This window comes from Lepidochelys olivacea, assembly GCF_965140295.1.
Source record: "Lepidochelys olivacea isolate rLepOli2 genome assembly, chromosome: 8".
Taxonomy (NCBI): domain Eukaryota; kingdom Metazoa; phylum Chordata; order Testudines; family Cheloniidae; genus Lepidochelys; species Lepidochelys olivacea.
Window position 1 is genome coordinate 7,735,711 of NC_140418.1, and position 24,762 is coordinate 7,760,472.

The 24,762-nt window shown below is 42.0% G+C and overlaps 1 protein-coding gene and 1 long non-coding RNA gene across 2 annotated transcripts in view; both read left to right on the forward strand.

The window, feature by feature from the left end:
- The window catches only part of MGAT4B (alpha-1,3-mannosyl-glycoprotein 4-beta-N-acetylglucosaminyltransferase B), a 90,163-nt gene that overhangs the window by 20,220 nt on the left and 45,181 nt on the right, over window positions 1–24,762 (forward strand). The gene's annotated exons all lie outside the window — the stretch shown is intronic.
- On the forward strand, window positions 1,092–4,719 carry LOC311524745. Its single transcript, XR_014712611.1, has 4 exons — window positions 1,092–1,183; window positions 2,263–2,398; window positions 4,367–4,405; window positions 4,531–4,719. It is a non-coding gene; the product is annotated as an uncharacterized lncRNA (long non-coding RNA).

Here is a 24,762-nt window from a genome sequence, read left to right on the forward strand (position 1 = left end):
ATGAGAAATCTTCTGCAATATTTGTATGTTCTCAAAGAAGTGTGTTAGAGTAGTGGCATATCTTGCTTTGGGGGAAGCTGAGAAATGGAAAATCCTTCACTGGAAGGTAGGAGAAATGGCACCTGCTATCACTGTATCTCCTGTCTTTATAACTTGGTGTAAATACAGCTATGTAAGACCGTTCTCCCATGGAAACAGTTGCACAGCTTTAAAGCATATCTGTTAAGGACTTACACTTAACTCCAGCCTCCACAGAGCACCGGAAACTGTTCTTCCATCCTTCTATCCAGTCCCAAAGAGAAATTGTGGGATTCTTGGGATGCCTGCAGAGTTCTCAGAGTGTATATTCACCACCCAGCTCAGGTCAGACGGAAAATGCTTCAGTTGTGCTTTATCCAGAGTCAAAGGGAAAGAAGGGTTTGAAATCCTCTGTTTCCACGTGGCTCAGAGATGTTGTCTGGCACAAGTCAAAAAGCCTAACTCCATCTTCCAGTATCACAGCTCACTCCCTCAAAGCCGTGGCAGCCTAACGGGCAGAAAGATTATACGTCTTATACAAGAAAATCAGTAAAGCAGACATCTGATCATACCACCTTCAAAATTCTACAAACTGAACATCCAATCGTCCTCTGATGCTGCCTTCAGCAGATGGATGCTCCTCACTGTAGCATCTTAATAATTATTAGGAAAGGGTTATCCCTTTTTGTATCTCTACATAATATCTGTGTGTAGTTCTCCCCCTGAATGGATACTGCTATAAAAATCTGAGTGTCATGGATCTGTGGACCTCATTACAAATAAGAATAGGAAAATTTGTTCATGACTCACCTGAAAATTTCCTTTCTTGGGGTAAGGAGGGTCACAGATTCAACCCATTCTGAATACATTGTTAATTGGGAAAATATATTTAATCATTAATAGGCTCTTGATGTTTGTTGTTCATTGCATTCTTGCTCTTTAGAAGGATTGTTCTATTTAGTCTTAATGTTTAATTTTCCTTACCGATATAGAGTGATTAGTTTTTCATAGGCTATGGAAGGGTCTCAAGTGGCGGTTTCTCGGAGGTAAAGCCACACCTTCCCTGCCTCTGACAGGTTTGGTCTGCCTCCAAGGCTGCATAGAGCCGAGTACTCAGTGTCATGGATCTGTGGACCTCATTACTCCAAGAAAAGAAATTTTTCAGGTAAGACGTGGATAAATTTTCCTACGCTTAGCATAATTACAGACATTACTTAGTAGTTATAAAACTACACATTCAGTGCATGCCTAAATGACTTCCAGTCGCAGTGAATTCCACGGGGTGCATAAAGTGATTCTTTTAGTTGATTCTAAATGTTACTGTCCTTCAATTTCATTGGGTCTCCTTGTTCTTTTGTTATGGGATAGCAGTAAAAAGGAGGCATTGATGAGATTTTTACCATATTATTCATAATTTTGATTATCCAATCAGATCCCATCGGTGAAATAGGCCGTTGAATCTACTCCTCTAGGCTCACGTAGGGATGTGATATGGATGGCACATCATCTAATTTTGCGGAGGGGGGAAGTAAGGAGGGGTGGAAGGTCAGCGTCTAGGTTGGTGATACTTTATTTTCAGATTCCATTCAGCACTTTGGTTTGCCAGGTGGTAAAGGAATCTCAGAAAAGAGGGCACTGCAGCTAGTCCTGGAAAGTGTGTAATCTTTTCTTGTTACCAGAGTATAAAGATAATTCCAATTGGGATTGAAACACCAGAGGGCAAATAATAGTTGAGGAATCCTCTTATAGTATTCCAGGGCATGGATGAAACCCACTAATGGGATAAAGAGGGATCCAAATAATTATCTCAGCTGCATTAACTTGTAGCCTTCTAGTAGGTTGCTCTTGCTTTGACACAACTGTCATGTATATAGAAAGCTAAAGCTGCCAAGATATTTTCAGGATCTAACTGGTTACTTTTTTCTAAAATGGGGTATTTTCCCTTCAGGATCTGTATCTCTTTCCTTGGTGACCGTCTTTCGTCGGTCCCAATGAATCTGAATATGTTCTTGTCATCTACGTCTTGTCTTTGTATTGAGGATGGGTCATGCGAAGCCAAAGTATTTGAGTCAATGTTTGTTTCTTCCTTGTCCAAACAAAGGTTGAATAAATAATTGCTCAAATAAAGCAATTGATCTGTAGAATTGAGGTTACATTTTTGGCACTATTGGTGCATTGCTCAAAGATTTGGCGGTGAGTAGTCAGAGATGGAAGGCATCTCTATCCTAGTCCTCTTTTCTACAGGAGATTAAAATTCGGTGATGTGGATTTCATATAGGCCAGTTTTGGAAACCGTTGTATCTTTGATCGCTGTGATAAAAAACAACAACAACAAAAAACAGTAAAAACTTGTGGTTGAAGAGCTGCTTGTAATTTTAAGGTATGTGAACACTCTTTAATTACATAATCACATTATTTTTTCCAAGGACCCCTGCCTTATTTATTGCGCAGGGTGGACTGTGCTCAGAGAATTCATCAGGGTTGTGTAGTTGATGGAACTGTTGTCTGTAGGACTCCTGCTTGATTTGTTGCTGAAGCTGGAAGATGAGTAGGAATGAGGCAGGGAATTGCAGGAAGAGAAAGGATGTTTTTGTAGTTAAGGCAGTTGAATGTTGTCCTAGAGAACAGGATTGTATACCTGCCTTTGCCATAGAGTTCCTATGTCAAGCTGGGGAAGTCACCTAAACTTTCTGCAGATTGACACTAAGTGTATGTTCTTCATTTTCTGGGTGTCAATCTTGAGACAGCTGTAGTCTGATTAGCTGAAATGCTAATCGCTCACAAGTGCAACTGAATCCGTGTGAGCTATTTTCTGGACCAGTAATATCTTATAAAATACTAAGTTCCCTGAAAAATCAGGCATTCAGAATCTCAAATTGGGCGCCCAAAATTTCATTAATATTTGCAAAGAACTCAGATGCTACAGTGATGAGCATCACAGAGACTATGAAGAATTTAAAAATTCAGAATTCAGAGGAGGGTTTGAATAGTGTGCAGAAAATAAGGCATGGGACTGCTCAATGAACAATGAGGATGAAATAAAATATTGAGTAGCTGCTTATCAGTGAGTTCCATCCACCCAGTGCAATGAATGAGGCTGGAGTCCTGTGGACTGAACAATACGTGATGGTGTCACGACAGATTGTATCATCATGCATAGGCACAAGATTGCACAAGCAGCCTTAGTTCTGCCCTTTCCAAACTTTTTTGAATGGTTGACTTCGTAATCTTAACATTCTGTTAATTTAATATTGTATGTAATTATTTAGATTGTGATTGCATCTAAAACATAAGTGCTTTCCAAACAGAAAGCCACAGTCCCTGTTCAAAAAGCATATCTGTTAATAGTATAGGAAGTTTAAAAAATGAAATTTTAAAAAATGTAATGTATTTCTCACCATTCTTGTGGTCTGCCTTATGAATTCTCTTTTGAACGGTTGGTATTAGGCTAGTCAGTTTAGCATTCTGGATTCCAGCACGTGCACAGTGCCTGGGGTGTTGAGATACTAACATTGAAGGGGACTGTTTTAAATCTAAGCAAACTTTGTTTAAACTTCATTTAATTAAAAAGAAAAGGAGTACTTGTGGCACCTTAGAGACTAACCGATTTATTTGAGCATAAGCTTTCGTGAGCTACAGCTCACTTCATCGGATGCATTGAAAGCTTATGCTCAAATAAATTGGTTAGTCTCTAAGGTGCCACAAGTACTCCTTTTCTTTTTGCGAATACAGACTAACACGGCTGTTACTCTGAAACCTGGCATTTAATTAAAAAGAAATTCCAGTGTATCTTTTAATACTGTGGATTGTAAATCTTTAAGCAAAGCCTACGTTTTGACTCTAAATTATGTAACAGTTTATCTTCAGTAGTCTTGAGTTAGCAGCCTAGACTGTTACAATGTTTTCTACTTAGGGCTACCCTGGAAATCTATTTATCTACAGTAGAATCTCAGAGTTATGAACACCTTGGGAATGGAGGTTGTTCGTAACTCTGAAATGTTTGTAACTCTGAACAAAACATTATGGTTGATCTTTCAAAAGTTTACAACTGAACATAGACTTAATACAGCTTTGAAACTTTACTATGCAGAAGAAAAATGCTGCTTTCTTTTTATTTTTAAGTAGTTTATATTTAACAAAGTACTGCACTGTATTTGCTTGTGTTTTGTGGTGTTTCTGCTGCCGCCTGATTGTGTACTTCCAGTTCCAAATGAGGTGTGTGGTTGACTGGTCAATTCGTAACTCTGAGGTTCTTCTATAGTAGCTCCACCTAGTACAGCTAGCTGCCCAGCTCCTGAGTGGTTTGGTCCAGGATGAGTCTTTGAATTGGCTGCTTGTTAACTTCCAGATGCAGGTCATGATGTTGGTGAGGATCTTCAACGGTCAGGTAAGATGATGACCCTGTAGTCCTTCGTGACAGTTAAGATCAACTGGACGGTGTTTACAGCTGGAATCTAAGTGTAAACACTCTATACTAGGGATTTCTTAATCAAGACTCTCCATCTTTTGCAGTTCATTCTCCTTAAAACATCAGAACCAAAGACAGCAGCCTTATTATTTGTGTATCTCAGTAACTGACAATGAGTGCCCTATTGTGCTAAGAGCTGTAGGTACACACAGTGTTAAAAAGGTAAGTCTCAGCCCTGAAGAGTTCCTAATCTAAATACTGTAAATAAGACCAACAAGGTTTGCAACGGGAAACAGAGGCAGAGAGAGGAAATGTTACGTGACCAAGGAAATGTAGCCGATCTGTGACTGAACTGGAAATAAAACCTAGATCTGCCAACTTCCATTCCAGTGCCCTCTCCGCTGGACTTGGCTGCAATGATGCACACATCTTAAGTTTTGCATCATCAGAGCAAAATGTGTGTGTTGCTCAGTTTTTTGTTCTTGGTTTTTGTGTCTTAATGAACCAGAGATTTTCCCTGGGCTGCTTAAAATTTTTTTTTCCATTCTTTTGAATATCTTTGTCATGGTGGAGTACTTACATGAGCATAACAGTATTTGAAAGACTTTAGATGCTAGAAGCACAGGGCTGTAATTTCATTCTGAATACAAACTTCATTCTAAAAAGTTAAAAGGAAAGTAATGAGGTAGCAAGGTTCTTGTTAGGCCTACTAGACCTATCAGGAAACTTCTAGAATTGACTGGAAGTGTAGACAAGAAAGGGAAATGGGTGAATTCATTGATGACTGGAGAGTGGGGCAAGACCTGGGCTAGTGGGTGAAATCAATTCTCCTGAGATGCTAAACAGAGCAGAACGGATCACCTTTCCCCCAGCCCACCATGAAAATAGAAGTTCCTATTTTTCTTTTCCCTCCAATTTCCAATTCCTTCCCTCATGAGCAATTATCTGCCTGCCTAAATTTCCTCCAGCAGTTTCAGTTGGATGTGGTATTCTTTTCTCCTAAACTGCCCTAACCTGCTGGGTAGTGTTGCTGTGCTCTGTAAAACACCTGCCACTTTCCAAACCTAAATGTGACTGGACTTCACTGATAAGTGAAGTGATCTCTGTGTATAACATTTGTGAAGCACTCTGGGATTCTTCAAGATGAAAAACGCTGTATAAGGGTAAGATTACAACCTGTTCTTACATTACAGAGGATTTTGATTTCAGGTGAGTAAATAATGATCCCCTTATTAAGAGAACACTACAGGTAATATGAAAAGAAAGGCAGAATTGTTTTTCAGTGGAATATTAAAGCTTTTCATGAAACCTTAGTAATCTTTTAATGGGGACATATCTTGCTGTCCGTTACATCAATATAAATCCTGAGCAACTCCATTAAAGTCAATAAAGTTACTTTTAGGTTTATGTGATTGTAACTGAGAGCACTATCCATACCTAGATCTTATCTGCTGAACTAATGCAATCTTATCAAGGTTCAGTCTAAATGCAGAACCAAATTCAGAGAAATTACTAAATTGGACAGCTGAACCTGCCTGTTTAGTAATAATGTCACTGCTGCCCTTTTTGCCTGTACAAAGTTAATAATTGGGGAATAGTTGGGCAATGAACCAAAAGCATTTTTGGACTTTTTACCTCAATTGCTAATTTGTAGGGCTGTCAATTAATCACAGTTAATTCGTGCGATTAACACATCTTTTTTTAACACGTGTTAATTGCACACCTCTGGAGACGGGATTCAGTGGTGGCCGGGAGGGGAGGGAGGCACCAGCAGTGAGCAGGAGGTGGCCAGGGACAAAAGACTCCATAATATCCAGACGAAACGTGCAGATTACTGAAATGCCTGCCAACTTCTTGGAGCTGGTCTTGTGCCTACTCGTCCCTCCCTGCCCCCCGTGATAATTTAGTGATTTGTTTTACATGAGGGGGGAGGGCTAAGGGCAATGGCCAGTAGCCACAAGGACGTGAAGCAGGGAAAGGGTGCTTCAAAGCCCCATCATAGGACTCCACCCACCCTGGGTGACTTCAGCAGTCTTCTCCAAGCCCTCCTCCACTCTACTAATCAATCTTGATCCTGTCTGGTAGTCTGAAAATAAGAAGTGAGCAGCATTATCTCCTATAAATGTAAACAAACTTGTTTGTGTTAGTGATGTCTGAACAAGAAGTAGGGCTCTAAAATGTTACATTGTTTTTATTTTTGAGTGCAGTTATGTAAAAAAAAATCTACATTTGTAAATTGCACTTTCACGATAACGAGACTGCACTACAGTACTTGTATGAGGAGATTTGAAAAATACTATTTCTTTTGTTTATATTTTTGCAAATATTTGCACTGTAATAAAAATAATATAAAGTGAGCACTGTACACTTTGTATTCTGTGTTGTAATTGAAATCAATATATTTGAAAATGTAGGAAACATTCTGTTCTTGTTTAACAGTGTGATTAAAACTGTGATTAATCGCAATTAATTTTTTAAATTGTTTGACAGCCCTACTAACTTGCTAAAGCTGAATGAACTCTTCCACAAAAGCGGAGAAACGTCTGTTATGGTCTAGATTGGATTTGATGAGGTTGGAATTAAAGTATGGCTAACAGTTTAATGGTGAACAATGACTATACAAATCCCATTTTGCAGAACGATTCTCTTGTGCCTGTGTGTCTTAGCAGAATGTGAACTAACACAATTTATCTCAGGAAGTGACATTTTTAGATGGAAGTGGCTTGACACAATCAACTTGAAATCTAATTTATTTCTCATCTCAGGCCTATATTTTTTTGCATTCCATCGCAAGTCTTCCTGAAATGTTGAGCAATAGGCCTTTCTGTATGTGTGGTAATGTGTAATATTGCATTCGTAGTAAATCTGTGTCAAAGGTGAATATTTATAGTCATACAAATAATAATATAATATGTGGGATTGTTACATGAAGAACTTGCCCTCTTTGTGGCTCAGCCATTTGACGGACTGAAATAATTTTATAAGAGAAGGATCTTAGGTTTGAGGAGCAGTCCAAAGAAACTCCTCATGGACTCTGAATACAACATAAAAGTGCTTGTGGAGGCACATAACAAATCACAAGAGCGGTATTGGCCAATGACCTAAAATAACCTTAATTTCACCCTGTTCAGTCAAGTAAATGTGTAAGTCGTAACTTTCTGGTCATTGGACAGTAACTTGTAATTCAAAGCGCCTAATTTGATGTTGCTTATGCTGCTTGGTACCTTCCTACTTCTGAGTCTTTAGGGACTGAGCTTTCATGGACTGAATGTGCTGACTTGCTGTGAGATAAGACTGTTTCCTGAGGTGAAGGAATTTTCACTTTGGGCATTTGACCTGTTATTTCCTGTTTTTTCCTGAAGAAATCTCAGTTCCTTTGCTGGAATCTTAGAAGTGGTTTGTTTGGAAAAGTTGAGAGGGGTTGGGGGTAGAAGCCCCATCACTAAAGTATTGTGGTAGGGCAACTGTCACAGACATCACTGGTGTAGGTGATGGTGCCATGTACAACTCTAACGAGAATTGTCATGTGAACATTTAGGACCAGATTTTAAAAAGCACCAAAGCAGGTTAGGTACCTAATTTTGTTGACTTCAGTGGGAGCTAGGCATCTCACCTGTTTAGGCACTTTTGAAAATCCCACTAGGTGCCTGTCTTCCTCTTTAGACACTTAAATACCTTTGAAAACCTGGCACGTAGCTCTTTCTGGCAGGGACAGCTACAGACGCAGCTCACTCAAATTGTTCAGGAGTGCCTTGCATCACTCTGTTGACTGACTGGGAAATGACATTATTGGATTAACAGGGGGCTGTGTGCATCCTTCTTGCGGTTGAAAGATTGTCTGACAGTGCAGGACTCTTGAGAGTTGGGGAGAGCAAAGGAGGGTTATGTTCTTGGAGTAACTGTAGAAGCTGCATGGGATCCCTGGAGAAGTCATCAGTGTTTCTTGGTGCTGAGATGCTGCAGGTGGACTTGGATGGCAGGATCCTTATTCCATTCCCCTACATTTTCTACAACAAGACTATTGCTTTGGCAACAACTTCTTATGGCATAGACATTACTGGAAAACAGCAGTTAACCATTAATTTACTCTAAGGTTGGGATGAGTAAATTGATTCTCCTGTTGTGGAAACATAACTCTTTCCACAACAGGAGATAAGTTATCTATATATAGGTCCCCCTAGAATCTGCTACCATTGCAGAAGATTGGGATAGATTTTCTTTACATCTTTATAATACCTCTCTTGTTATCTGTGTTCATATTTACAGCCTTGTGAATATTTGGTAGGCTGGGCGCTGTAACTTCACACGATTCCTTGGTAGCCAGGAATGAACTGTTGTAATCATTTATAGAAGGTGTTTATAATTGTTGGGAATTCCTCTTGTCTCAGAAGAGACACTATCAACTTGAAATCTAGACAATTAAAAAAACCTCCAAAACCTAAACTTGGTTCTATGTGCTATGCCTACCCTTGAGCAACTCTGTCAATTTCTGTAGTTTTTCAACCACACGCTTCTATTTTTTTTAATAATGTGTCTGCTATCCCTTTTGCTTCGTGAAAGACCCACACAAATTGATTAACTCGCTCACTGTGGAAGACATGGGAGACTTCTGTATCGTTTCTATGACTATTCTAGGTGCTTCCGTTTATTTGCTCAGTTTTGAACTGCTGCCTATTTGGACTCTCCAAGGGTTCTCATATCTGAGCCATGGTCTGTCCGTATGGGGAAGGTGCAGATAATGACTTGAGATAAGCCTAGTCCCCATATTCAAAAGACAACACGCATGTGAATTCCTTTGAAGGCCCACCTATCAGAGAACTCTGCCTGGGCTGGCAACACCAGGAGGAGGAGTAAGACTCAGAAGGAGAGGCATAAACTGGTTCTGTCTAGACTGAGAGGAAATGAAAAGACTTGGAAGGTGGCAGTGTGGGGGAAAATCTGGAATAAAGACCTTTGAACTGGACCCCTGTCACGCGGGGGGCAGGGAAGGGATGAGTAGGGCTCTGGGAAAGGCTAACTGAAGTAGGAGCAGCAGGCATGCAAGCTCTCCCCCCCCAGCCCAAGGCTAATGATTGCCTGGGCTAAACAGGGCCTGTGTAACAGAGGAAGGTAAGAGTCGTGCATCTAGGCCTCCTTTGTTGTTTTAATCCATTTCTCTGACTACTGTATTAGTGCTGGCTATTTTGAAAAGGCTGAATGATGCCTCCGCATACATTTTCTGGCTACAGAGCTCCCAAGAGAGGAGACTCCCGCAGGACCCCAAGCCAAATTGTCCCTGCTAAAGGAGCCACCATGAGAAATCTGGGGTGCTGAAGCCCAGGGGCGCAGTCTTAGAGTGCAGAGTTGCAGGACTCCCTCTTGAGTGACGTGGAGGCCGAGGGAATGTCACTGGGAAAGGTGCACTCCTGGACACTGCAGAGCGGTACAAGACATGGCATATTCTGTGATCCATGACATTAGAAAGAGTAACTGGATAAATTGATAATAAACAGAGTGCTGTCAAATGCAATGTAAACAAAATGGGGACAAAAATATTTATTCTCTTACCTCCATTACAGGAATGCTATGCGGTTAGAAACTGTAGGAAGAAAACATTTTTAAGTAGAAATGATTTTTTTCTTAAAATGACCTTTTTGATTTCTAGGCGCTGGCTGATGCTTAGTTCTTTGTCTCTTGCTGCAGTGCTTGCTTTGTTTCTTCTCCATTACAATCAAGATAATCCAATAAAATACTGCACTAAGAATTTCAGCTATTCAGTTGTTTTTCAGAAGTTGGCTTGATTGTTTTTTGCTTTGTTAAATGAGAGCTCTCCACTGTACATAATCAGACAGACTGAAGGAGGGAAGCATTAAGCAGATAAAGGATTTGTTTCTGATAAGTAAATAAAGGCTTTCGAAATATTACTACTTACAATTGTAATATAGGATAAATTACACAGAAAATAATGGTTCTAGCATTCTCTTGGGCACAGCTGTATAACAAAATAAGAACTCTTTGTTGCAAGCAGGCATTGATTTTACTGTGCATTTCAAAGAAATCCAATCCTTTCCCTCTCGGATGTTTTCCTATATACAGTATTGCAGAAGACCAAAAAATTCTGTGCTGCGAGCTTAGTACACATAGTTTGGAAGATCCTAAAATATGGGGATTGATCACTTAGTTTACACCTCAGAAATTATGCAAATAAATATGTGATATATGATTGATACATCAAAATGAAGATGTGAGGCAAAGGGAGATTCCTTGTTTCTAAATGGAATATACATGAAAAATGAAGTTCTCCAATGGCAGATACTCTACAAATTAGTAAAGCAGGGAGCCCCCAAATTACGAGAAAACCCTAACATTCTTTAGTCTGTTTTTATTTTTATTAGTCAGTAGTTGAAGATACTTAATAATTCATAGCATTTGAGGGGTCTTACTTCCCATCTACATGTAGAGAGGACTCTAGTTCATTGCTACTTATACATTGATAGGAAAACTCCCTAAATTGTGGGGTGCAATACTAGGAGTGATGTAGGCCCTTAAGCCATGTTCAGTGAGAGAGAATTAAAGGGTGTCCTCAAAGTTAATGCACGTTGTCTTGTTGTAGAAACTGGGTGTTGCAGGTGGGTGGCTCCACAGTGAATAAAAGAGGCCAGCCGGTCCCTGGACAGACAGTGTGTTAAAGCATAACAGTTCTGCACATGGTTTTATCCATGCAACTTCCTGACTTATATTTACTAGTGTGCAATGGGAGTGGTTTTGCATTTATTATATTTGTTTCTGCCGCTGCTGTTTTATACTGGTGTTCATGATGCAAAGTACCCTTTTTAGAATCTGCCATGTTCCTAGTTCACCTGAATAGTATATTTTTTAAATAAAGTTCCCAAGGTTCGTATTTTGTAGTGGAATTAGATAGTGATGAATTTGAAGGGATGGAAGCAAGGAATATGTCCCCCGGCCTCTTCTCTCACCCCCCTGCAAAATCTGTTTCTGAGGCTAACGGCCCAACTCATTCACAGGAACAGAATGTGTATTCACTATTTTTTCTGTGGTTTGTGTTACCATTTGTTAGCCTTGCCTTGCAACATTCAGCATGCCCATTAGCCCAAGGTAAGCCACTTTGCAGGGCAAAATTGGTGGGTAAAATTAAATAAATACTAGGGCTGTCAAGCAATTAAAAAAATTAATCGCGATTAATCACGCTGTTAAACATTAATAGAATACCATTTATTTAAATATTTTTGGATGTTTTCTACATTTTCAAATATATTGATTTCAATTATAACATAGAATACAAAGTGTATAGTGCTCATTTTATATTTATTATTGTTTACAAATATTTGCACTGTAAAAAACAAAAGAAATAGGTTTTTTTGATTCACCTAATACAAGTACTGCAGTGCAATCTCTTTATCATGAAAATTGGACTTAGAAATGTAGAATTATGTACCCAAAAAAACTTCATTCAAAAATAAAAGATATAAAACTTTAGAGCCTACAAGTCCATTCAGTCCTTTTTCTTATTCAGCCAATCACTCGGACAAACAAGTTTGTTTACAGTTGCAGGAGATAATGCTGCCCACTTTTTGTTCACAATGTCACCTGAAAGTGAGAACAGGTGTTCTCATGGCACTGTTGTAGCTGGTGTCACAAGATATTTACATGTCAAATGTGTTGAAGATTCATATGTCCCTTCTTGTGCTTCAACCACCATTCCAGAGAACGTGTCTATGCTGATGACGGGTTCTGCTCGATAACAATCCAAAGCAGTGCTGACCAACGCATGTTCATTTCCATCATCTGAGTCAAATTCCAGCAGCAGAAGGTTGATTTGCGTTTTCTGGTGGTTCGGGTTCTGTAGTTTCCACATCGGAGTGTTGCTCTTTGAAGGCTTCTGAAAGCATGCGCCATACCTCAACCCTTTTAGATTTTGGAAGCCACTTCAGATTCTTAAACCTTGGGTCGAGTGCTGTAGCACATTGGTACCTTCTTTGCATTTTGTCAGATCTGCAGTGAAAGTGTTCTTAAAATACTGAGTCATTGTCCGAGACTACTAGAACTTGAAATATATGGCAGAATGGAGGTAAAATAGAGCTGGAGACATACAATTCTCCCCCAAGGAGTTCAGTCACAAATTTAATTAACGCATTATTTTTTTAATGAACATCAGCATGGAAACATGTCCTCTGGAATGGTGGCCGCTGGATGAAAGGGCATATGCATGTTTAGCATATCTGGCACATAAATAAATATCTTGCAATGCCGGCTGCAAAAGTCCCATGCGAATGTCTGTTCTCACTTTCTGGTGACACTGTAAATAAGAAGTGGGCAGCATTATCTCCTGTAAATGTAAACAAACTTGTTTGTCTTAGTGATGTCTGAACAAGAAGTAGGACTGAGTGGACTTGTAGGGCTCTAAAATGTTACATTGTTTTTATTTTTGAGTGCAGTTATGTAACAAAAAAAGTCTTTATCAGGAAAGTGCAACTTACAAATGAAGAGATTGCACTACAGTACTTGTATGAGGTGAATTGAAAAATACTATTTCTTTTATCATTTTTACAGTGCAAATATTTGTAATAAAAAAGTAATATAAAGTGAGAACTGTACACTTCGTATTCTGTGTTGTAATTGGAAATGTAGAAAAACATCCAAATATATTTAATAAATTTCAATTGGTATTCAATTGTTTAAGAATGTGATAAAAACTGCGATTAATTTTTTTTAATCGTGTGAGTTAACTGCGATTAATCGACAGCTCTAATAAATACTTTTCCCCCATTGTCATTTGAAGGGGTAGATGAATCGATCTTGTGTCTGCTATCTTTTCCTGACAGTCTTGTAAGACAAAGCCAAGTATATTATAATGCACCTTAGGCTGCAGATTCAGGACTATTTTATGTACCTGTTTCCTTGTAGGGATTTAATAAATAAATCAGTGAACCAAGTCGTATCTTAGCTTTGGCATAGAAGCATACATGTGTCTGAAGCCTTGTCTCTTTTACTTTACTTAGTTGAAAATAGTTTAGAAATCGTGGTGTTTGCCAAAGTGCTCTGATACACTTAGTAGTTTTTAATGTGTTTTTTTTTTTTTTTTAATTTCTGATAGTTTTCTTTGTGTAGCCATTGAATGGTGGTGGTTCCATACTATGTAAAATTATTTAAATCTAGGTTGTTTTATAAAGAGTTGTTCCGTAGTACTCTAGTATAGTCCTGCACTGGCTGGCAGAGATGGGACTAGACCAGGGGTGGGCAAACTTTTTGAGACGAGGGCCACACCTGGGTGGGGAAATTGTATGCAGGGCCGGGGCGGGGGTTGGGGTGCGGGAGGGGGTGTGGTGTGCAGGAGTGGGCTCAGGGCAAGGGATTGGGGCAGAGGAGGGTTGCGGGGTGGTTGAGGGGGCTCAGGGAAGGGGTGTGCGGTGCAGGAGGGGTGCGGGGTGCAGGAGGGGGTTCAGGGCAGGGGCAGGGAATTGGGGGGCAGGAGGGGTTCGGGCTCTGGCCCGGCGTCACTTACCTAAAGCGGCTCCAGGGTGGCAGCGGCACGAATCAAGGCCAGGGCAGGCTCCCTGGCACCGCACCCTGCGCGGCCCCTGGGGAACCAGGCAGGCACAGGATTCTGCACGCTACCCTTGCCACACCTCCAGGTACCTCCCCCGACGCTCCCATTGGCCACGGTTCCCCGTTCCCGGCCAATGGGAGCTGCGGGGGGAGGTGCCTGGACTCAAGGGCACTGCACCGAGCCCTCTGCCCCCCCTGCCCGCCTGCCCCGGGGCCGCAGGGACGTGGTGCCAGCCACTTCTGAGAGCAGTGCGGGGCCTGCAGCACCACAGGGGGCAATCCCGAGGGCCGGATCCAAAGCCCTGAGGGATCAGATCCGGCCCGCAGCCATAGTTTGCCCACCCTGGACTAGACGATCGAACATAATTTTGTATGATAATATTAATAACACTGTCAGTTCATTTTTGCCACAGAGAGTTCTGCTGATCACTTTAAATACAGGATTACCCCCATGTTTATCATGCAGAAAACCATTTGATATGTAACACTTTGGTTAACATTCCTGTAACCCTTTGGTTGCTGAATTGTTTGTAGCTTTCTCTGTAGAGCATTCGTTAGTACAGGCTGGGGTAATGGGAGAAAACATTTTCTCATTGTGAACCCATTTTGGGGTTTCCTTTTCTCTCAGGAGACGGTATTATGATGGAAAGCCTACATCGTACATTTTCCCATCTGTGCAGAAAGAGTGGAGCATTTATTTTTCAAATGAAATTTTGTGTGTCTGCTGCGTTACCAACAATGTTATTGAGTAGCTATTTTAGTGAAATATAACCTGAGAATTTGTATTGACCTAGCACTTAAAACGTAGCCAAAAGAAGATGGAATATTCATCTTTATGATATTAGTTTCCCCCATAATGAGACATTACTTCCTTTATGATAGGAAGTCATCTTGTGCCCAAACCTCTGTGCATATTCAGTTATTTCTTCCTGCTCCATTAATTTGTTCAGAGTCCTTTTATATGTGTGCCTTTCAACTCGTTTATAATCCCTGCCAACTGCTCTTCTCCTTTATGAAATCCATTTCTCTAATGCTGGGTATTACACAAATTTGCTGGAGCTCTTAATGCAGATAATGTGGGTGTGAATCTATCTTGCCCTCTCGTTGCATTCCAACTTTCTAGTTTTCATCAGAAGTACACAAATGGCTTTATTTCTCACGGAAGGAATAACGTGTGCAGTAAAGAAAAATAAAATTTGAAGGAGTAACCAGAGTACAGTAATAGCACTTATATATGTCAAAACGCTATAAAAATGATACAGCCCAATGTACACTAAGGAAATATTTTGAAATTTTTCCACAATTGCTAATGCTGGGGTAGCAATATTGAGAGCCCTTCTGTAAGTAGACCACTGGCTCTTCTTGCTGTTTTAACTACTCTGTCATATAAAACTTCTTGGGGCAGGTCTCACTGGCATAGCTCAAATGGTGATGGGAGCTGGCAGCCTGGCTGCTGATTGTTATTATGAATAGACATATTACTCATTTTGTTATGTAGTGTTGTAAAAGGGCAGACCTTTGCATTGCAGACTGACTGTTTTTTGTTGTGTGCATTGGGTGGTGAAGTATTGTTGGACTGTAAATTAGCATGTGGAGGAGGATGTTTTATCATGATGGTCGTGGGCGACTGCTTGGAGACAAGAATTGTGCTGAGTGTGGACTGTTCTTAATCTGATTTCTATGATTTGCAGTATTTGTGTAGAAATGTCTAGTAGAAATTATGATGCTCCTGACTGTTGTGCCATTCTTTCCCAGCTGTTTTAATCTATTGAATTTACCCATAATACTGTGACCAACAGAAATTACTACCTGCCAATACCAACAGCGCTAATACCCATCTGTGCTTTTTCTTTCCCAGTGAAGTATTGTGGAGTTCATTCAGCATCTTATTCCTCAAAGTACTTAAGCACATGACTAACATTAGGCATATAGATGGTCCCATTGAAGTGCATGGGACAACTTGCATACTTAAAATTAGATATGAGATTTAATACCTTTCTGAATCTGGGCCTTAATATCCCACTTCCATTGAATAACAAAAGGCATCAATGCTTTGTGGCACATTTTGATGACTTGCATTGGGAAACTCTTCATTTTATAATTTATTTTTTCCTTTTGGATTTCTTTCCTAATTCTTTATTACTAAGAATACTTGCAGAATCTGTTTTTAATCCTTTGACCTCATAATCATTTCCACAGTGACCTACTTAGATGCCACAAACAGGATTATGACATTAAAAATAAGTTGCAGGACCAGATGAAGCTTCAAAAAAGATGCTTTTATGGCAAAAGCCTAAACTGATAAACTTTTAAACAAAGGTCTATAGTTATGCAAGAAATAAATACCACATAGTAGAACAGTGCAGTCAGAAAAAGCTTAGGGGATGAAAGTTCTTATGTTTTATGGGTTTTGTTCTGTTCCTATTAATTAAAATAGTAAAACTTGTACTTTTGTCTCAATGGCTGTCTTTAAAAGATGGTGTTGGCTATTTAAAAAAATATATTTATTTTTTGGACTGGGCTTTTCAAAGCAGCCTAAGGGGAAATTTGTTGAGATTTGGGAACCCAACTCCTTTATGCTTCTTTTAAATTCCCAGTTTATGTTTTTTGTACTCAGATAAGAGGACATAACAAGGCTATATTGCTCTCTTGCTTGCTTTGTTTTTTCTTTTTCTTGCATTGTGGGTTTTTTTGTTTTTGTTTTTAAAGGACATGGCACATTTCACAAGCATGGAGTTTCATCCCTGAAGTAATTTCTCTGAGCTACAGAAGCTGTAGAACAGAACCCATGACAGTACAAGGTGCCTCAAATTGCCCTGACAAAGTGTTTCAACCCCAACCTTCAGAGACCACTTCTATCAGTGAGAGGGATTGGTTGGATCAACAGATCTTTCCTTGTCACCTAGATCTGGTTTATCTACAAAGTCTCTTCTGACTGTTTAAAGTGAATTAGCCAATTAGGCCATACTGCTTATGTAGCTTTTTAATTTAGGAAGGAAGCTAACTGAATAGGATACATCACACATCTGGAAATAATGTATCAAACATGCTACCATCATCTGAGCCAAGGAAACTTGAACAAGTTATTTACACACACAAGATGCCTTTGGAACAGCAAGCCGTTGGTAAATTTAGTCTCACTTCTGAACAGGTTTCAGCCTGGAGCATGTTCCTCTTCATAAATCAGGGTCCTGTCTAAAAACTCTTTGTCCCTTAGCCTGCATATTCATCTTCAAACTATCTTCCATGAGCTTTGGGGAAGCATCTTTTGTCAGCACATCCAGAGTACAGCTCAGGAGGTTACCTGATGTCTTAAATGTGAATTTAATTGTGCACCTCATTCATGTGTGAATTGTAACAGATAGGTGTATGTTACTACTAAAATTCCAACAATTATTTTCCCTTGAACAGAATTCATGAATTGTAGGGAGGAAAACTAGACCAGAGGAGCTAATCAATGCTTTAGAAAGATAATGGGATCTGTCACTTTGCTGGTCTTGGTAGTGTAATTCTTTAAAGTCAGTGTAGTAAATAACAAATGGATGTTGTAAAGAGTAGAGTTATATAGTTCAGCAATTCTGTGCTTCAAGAAACTTGGCCAAAACGGATTTCTAAGAAACCATTGTAAGTTTTGGGGAAACTGTCTTAGGTGTCTGTTCTGCCATTGATGCATATTATTCTCAATAAAGGAGTTATGAGCATTAACCGCAAAATAGATTTCCCTTGATGTATAATGTTACAATATAACAGCACTTCCTCCCTTTCATAGCCTTGTAATCTGATGCTAAAATCGGGAATAAATTTCTGTTAACATGTATAGTGAAACAGCTCAGTATGCAATATTATGTATGTTTCTATGTATGTATTGGTCATTCAGGCTCCATCAGTATACCATAGTGCAAAAGTTGCCAACCTGCGGCACTCGAGCTGATTTTTAGTGGCACGCTGCTGCAAGCCGGGGTCCCAGCCGCCGGCCCCGCTAAACCCGCTGCTGGCCTGAGTGAACAGAACCCCAGGCTGGCAGTGGCTGAGCAGGGCCGGTGGCCAGGACCCCAGCTGGCAGGAGCCGGTGGACGGAACCCCAGACCGGTGGCGGGCTGAGCCGCTCAGCCCGCCGCCGGTCTGGGGTTCTGGCTGCTGGCCCCGCTCAGCCCGCTGCTGGTCTGGAGTTCTGGCTGCTGGCCCCTTGCCAGCCGGGGTCTTGGCTGCTAGCCTCGCTTAGCCCACAGCTGGCCTGAGTGAATGGAACCCCTGGCCGGTAGCGGGCTGAGCGGGGCCGGCGGCCGGGACCCCGGCTGGCAGGAGCTGACAGAACCCCAGACCGGCAGCGGGTGAGCTGCTGCCGGTCTGGAGTTCTGTCCGCCACCCAGCTCAGCCCGCTGACGGTCTGGGGTTCTGGCCGCCAGCCCCTGGCCAACCGGGGTCCTGGCCATCGGCCCTGCTCAGCCCACTGCTGGCCTGGGATACCAACCGCCGGCCCTGCTATCCTCGCTGCTGGTCTGGGTTCCAGCTGCCTGGCCCCCTGCCAGCTGAGGTCCGGGCCTCCGGCCCTGCTCAGCCCTCCTGCCAGCTTGGGGTACTGGCAGCCAGCCCAGGGCTCTGCTCCTGGCCTGGGCCAAGCGCTCTGCAGCCCTTATCCAAAATTACACTACAATTAGCTTAAAAACTTGAAAACTTAAAAACTTTGTATATTACAGTAATCGTTAAAAAATGTACAATGTTAATAAATACATCGGTTTGATGAAACAAAGTAGTTGTACTTATGTGCCTGTGCTTAATTTGTGTTTTTGACCATTTACCTTCTAAAAAAAAAACTTGCACGTCTCGCATCCCCAGAAAGGGCATTTTGAACCCCCAGGGGGTGCGTGCACCCGAGGTTAAGAACCACTGCAATAAACTAATAAGATCTGCATTTTAATTTTAAATGAAGCTTCTTAAACATTTTAAAAACCTTGTTTACTTTACATACGACAATAATTTAGTTATATAATTTAGGGTTATAGAGCGAGACCTTCTAAAAACGTTAAAATGTATTACCAGCACTCAAAACCTTAAATCAGAGTGAACAAATGAAAACTCGGCACGCCCCTTCTGAAAGGTTGCCAACCCCTGCTATAGTGGAAAGTCACATTTTAAACAAGTTCTTGAGTTGGAACTCATTATGTTGACAATTTAACAGAGGTGTCCTCTGTATGCCCATTCTCATTCATAAATGATCATGTACCAGGTGGTGGTGATATGCAGTTGTTCTTGCCTGGCTGTAAAATGTTTATGAATTCAACAGGGAAGGCCCCAGGGAATGCCACCATTGCTGTACCACCCACTCCCAAAAAGGATGCTACATCTCAGCACTTCATCCTTGCAGCCACTGGGCATATCTTCTGTCTGGAGCCCCTCCACATTACTTCTGGTCCGACAGATAGGGCTGCATTTTGAAAGCATTTTGAGTCACTTTGTCTCCATTTCCCTACCTCGCCATCAGGTGTTAGGCAAGCTGCCTGCAGGGTTCTGCGGGCTCCTGCTTTCCTCCAGAGCAGAGGGCCCCAGCTTGAGTCCCCCACAACAGCACTGTATTCTATCATTAGACCACCAAGCTGATCTCCATGAGTGATGATCTTCAGGTAACTAGTTGTGAGGGTTATTAATATGGAGGTATCCAACCAAGGTAATTAATCTCTAAGTGCTATAGTGAGGACTCAGTGAGAAGTTTTAAGTTACGGGGGGACAGGAGGAATAAAATAATGGCCCGTCCCAATAAATAAAATGTTTGGTACCCCACATGCCCAAAGGGAGAGGTTACATCTGTATTCCAATATAGTTGTGGATACTTGACAGGCAATGAGGGTATAAACAATTTCCCCGCCATTGCAGTTCATCAGTTTCTAACAGTAATGGGAGAGGGATAGCTCAGTGGTTTGAGCATTGGCCTGCTAAACCCAGGGTTGTGAGTGCAATCCTTGAGGGGGCCATTTTGGGATCTGGAGCAAAAACTGGGGATTGGTCCTGCTTTGAGCAGGGGGTTGGACTAGATGACCTCCTGAGGTCCCTTCCAACCCTGTTGTTCTGTGATTCTATGAATAAATCCTGCTTTCTCTGGACAATAGGGGCTCAGGTTGGAGAATCAAACCGTTCGTGTCTCGTGTTCCAAGCATGAGGCCAGTTTTAATCTGTGCGTATGAAATTTGGTTTCTTGTCCTGTTCTCTTTACATGTTGTCTCTTCCGATTGGGGGATTTGCCCCGATTTCACCCATCGGAGCCCACTAAGGAAACCATAATTTGCAGCAATGTAGTTTACTATAGTTTCAAGCAGCGGTTAGTTTCACCACTACAATCAGTGCTTTTGCTTATCTATATGAGGGGCTTTTATTGTGCAGCTTCCCCAGTTACAGCTATTAGGTAGAATTTCCCATGTATGTAACGTCTGAGTCTCTTCTTTTACCTTTCCAGAGCCACTAAGAGACTATCTGGACTAACCCCCACAACAGCTGAGTCCCCTTTTATCGGTGGTGCAAGCAGAATTTATTTCTTACTGGTACGCTGTGCATAGGCAGCTCATGGGAGGGACACAAAGGGGGGGGCACCAGCTAAAGGGGAGGCACATGACCTCCCTGTGTGACTCCTCCCTGCCATGCCCCCAGCCTGGGGCCCTCACGCTCTCCACATCCCCTCCCCATCCCACGTTACCTGGAGTGGGGGCCCTGTCCTCCCACTGTGCCGGATACAGACTTCTGAACCACAGGGCTCTCCAGAACCGCAGCGGCAAAAGGAGCAGAATGTGAGGCTGCCAGGTGGCCCCACACCAGCACGGCTGTACCGCCCCCAGTGCTGTCCTCTGGCAGGGCTGTACAGACCCCAGACAGGAGACGCAGCTGTAAGGAAGGGCTGGGGGCGGTGCAGCCGCGTCAGAAGAGCTGCTGGTGTGGGTCTTCCCAGCAGCCCTACATTCTGCGCCTGTGTCTTTCTGCTACGGGATACCGGCAAAAAATATCTTGATGATACAGCGGACCGGACCGCCCTACTTGCACCACTGCCTTTTACTTTGTCTTTTGTCTGATTCCCAGCCCCAAGTTCTTTCCCTCACTGTCACTTTGACTCTCCTCTCTTTCTCTTCCCCAAATTAAAAAGATATTTCCTCTTGTCAGAGCTTTAGAGGAAGCCTCACTGTCTCCAATATAATATAAAATTGATTGCAGTTTGTGTTGTTGATTATTTCTGAGATGTGGTTGACAGTGCACCGGGTTCATCCAAGTGAAATACAGCTATACATGAAAGAGTGCATTCTCCTCACACTGTCTGGATGTTTCCTTTTAACTTTGTCTTGGAATGAGAATGTACTCTTTAAGTATTCATAGCTGGGCTGGTGCTTTCTGTGCTGAAGTCAGTCACAAGATGCAGTTGTTGTTTGTCATATAAAAATCCTTTATGGGCTCTGACATTGATGGTGGGGTCCATTTTGTGAACTCCTGTAAGAAGCTGAGGTTTTTTTTCTTCTTGAATGAAGAAAGCTCTTCTTGCATTTTCCTTGCGGCCACTAAATGTGTCAAATTGAATCTTGCTTTTTACATGACTTCTCTCTTGGTGTAAAATCTGGACAATTGAGTCATGTCACCACATATAGTAATTATGCCACCAGTAAAAGGTAACCATGTGTGAAATAATGAAAATCCAACTATATGTACTTAATTTAAATGGGCTTGTCCTAGGCAAGTGGGATATCTGAAAAGAGTATTTTTGTAGTTTTTTTTCTTTGCAAAATTTCTTTGTTCTGATTTGATCTTTGTCCAGCACTGATTCCAATACTCTACTTACAATAGTGATGGGAAAACAGCATTTTAGGGACTTCAGTGAAATAAAGCATATGTAATGTGGCCTTGAATTTTGCGAGGCTTGTATGGTATAGTGTAAAGGTAAGAACTGGTTTACATGCTGGGTTGAAAAATGCACCAAGCATCTGCTAGTTGGAGGTAGGCACAAAAGAGAGTGGGAAGCACCAATAAGGTCCAAGGACAATACTAAGGGAATGTCTACACTACGAAATTAGGTCGGTTTTTTAGAAATCGGATTTATATATTCGAGTGTGTGTCCCCCCACAGAAAATGCTCTAAGTGCATTAACTCGGCGGAGTGCTTCCACAGTACCGAGGCTAGCATCAACTTCCAGAGTGTTGCACTGTGGATAGCTATCCCACAGTTCCTGCAGTCTCCGCTGCCCATTGGAATTCTGGGTTGAGATCCCAATGCCTGATAGGGCAAAAAACATTGTCGCGGGTGGTTCTGGGTACATATCGTCAGGCCCTCCCTCCTTCCTTCCCTCCGTGAAAGCAACGGCAGACAATCATTTCGTGCCTTTTTTCCTGAGTTACCTGTGCAGACGCCATACCACAGCAAGCATGGAGCCTGCTCAGCTCACTGTCACCGTATGTCTCCTGGGTGCTGGCAGACACGGTACTGCATTGCTACACAGCAGCAGCAACCCATTGCCTTGTGGCAGCAGACTGTGCAATAGGCCTGAAAACCAACGTCATTGTGTCCCAGGTGCTCTCTGGCTGCCTCAGTAAGGTCAGTCAGGAGCGCCTGGGCAGACATGGGCGCAGGGACTAAATTAGGAGTGACTCGACCAAGTCAGTCTCTTTAGTACTGCCGGCAATCCCATTGTACAATCTTATAGCGAGCAGGCAGGAGATGAGGATGTCTAGTAGTCCTACTGCACCATCTTCTGCCGAGCAGCCAGGAGATGTGGATGGCTTGCAGTCCTACTGCACCGTCTGCTGCCAGCCAAAGATGTAAAAGATAGATGGAGTGGATCAAAACAAGAAATAGACCAGATTTGTTTTGTATTCATTTGCTCCCCCCTCCCTCCGTGAAATCAACAGCCAGCAGTGGTTTTGGGTTTTGAGAAACAGTTCCTGGCTGTCGGGAAAACCGGTTTCTCCGCTTGCTTGCTGTGAGCTATCTATAACTTCATCATCATCATCTTCCTCATCCCCAAAACCTGCTTCTGTGTTGCCTCCATCTCCATTGAAGGAGTCAAACAACATGGCTGGGGTAGTGGTGGCTGAACCCCCTAAAATGGCATGCAGATCATCACAGAAGTGGCATTATTTGGGCTCTGACCCGGAGTGGCCATTTGCCTCTCTGGTTTTCTGGTAGGCTTGCCTCAGCTCCTTAAGTTTCACGCGGCACTGCTTCGGGTCCCTGTTATGGCCTCTGTCCTTCATACCCTGGGAGATTTTGACAAATGTTTTGGCATTTCGAAAACTGGAACGGAGTTCTGATAGCACGGATTCCTCTCCCCATACAGCGATCAGATCCCGTACCTCCCGTTCAGTCCATGCTGGAGCTCTTTTGCAATTCTGGGACTCCATCATGAGGTCACTTCTGCTGATGAGCTCTGCACTTACCTGCAGCTTGCCACACTGGCCAAACAGGAAATTGAAATTCAAAAGTTCGTGGGCCTTTTCCTGTCTACCTGGCCAGTGCATCTGAGTTGAGAGTGCTGTCCAGAGCGGTCACAATGCAGCACTCTGGGGTAGTTCCCGGAGGCCAATACCATCTAATTGCGTCCACAGTACCCCAAATTAGACCTGGCAAGGCCGATTTCAGCGCTAATCCCCTTGTCGGGGGTGGAATAAGGAAATTGATTTTAAGAGTCCTTTAAGTCAAAAAAAAAAAGGGCTTCGTCATGTGGAGGGGTGCAGGGTTAAATCCATTTAACGCTGCTAAATTCGACCTCAACTCCTAGTGTAGACCAGGGCTAAGTCTATCTCCCTGACCCTTGCTCTACCTGCCTGCTTGAATTGGGAAGAGTGAGATTTCTAAGAGGATAATGTCACTGGACACTGGTTAGGGGCTCCATGTTTTTGTACATACCTGAGGCTACAAGGTGTCTGTTTAAAATTTATTCAAGTTTTTCTTTTGCCATTTCTAAAACTGCGTGGCTGCTGTGAGATGGGAGGGTCTCCATTACTCTCTATCCCTTTCCCACATCATCTTCGGTGCAGGGTGGAAGGGAGAAAGGTCTTGCTAAGCTACTGCTCCAACAGTCTTTGTTTTTTGGGGTCTTTCACCCCAGGAATTATCGCAGTCCCTGCTTCTGCTGCTGTCAAGTAAGTTTCTACCACATGAAATTTAGTTTTACTGCCCAAAAGGTTTTGAAACTGACTAGTCTTACTAATTACACTCTGCTGCTACTTGTGAATGCTTTGAACAGAAACACAGATACTAAAGCTGTCTGTCTGCAATTTCAGAAAAATACACAGAATTATTTGGTGTTCATATCTGGAAGGTTATCTTTGCAATCTTAAAGACTAAAAACGTTTTAAAAAACAACTTAAATTCTGAAGAAATCAGTAGTGTTTGGTCCCCTGGTTGTTAGCTACTTGATTTTTCAAGTCCTGATTATATCAATTCTATGTGTAGGCTTTTATACTGCGCTCACAATTGTTGTATCTGAGCACCTTCCCGTAGTGCATTAAGCAAGGTGACTAAGGAGCCATAAGGTGCTGGGTTAACAACCTTGCAGTCAGGCCAATGATTATTCCATATCTTAGTACCATGTATATGTATTTCATTTTTTATTTAGAATCAATAAAAAGTCCCCACAGAGGCTCTCTAAGCACTCTGCCAATTTAAAATTATGAAAACAAGGTGCAATTCTATCCGCTCACCCCATAATCTGTAATTGGTGGTTAAAAAGGTAATTTTTTTCTACCCACTAGCATGTCTTGTGCATCTTATCAGACATTAGTACAACAGAGGAATTGTAATTCGCTTGCATCTGCATTATCTCT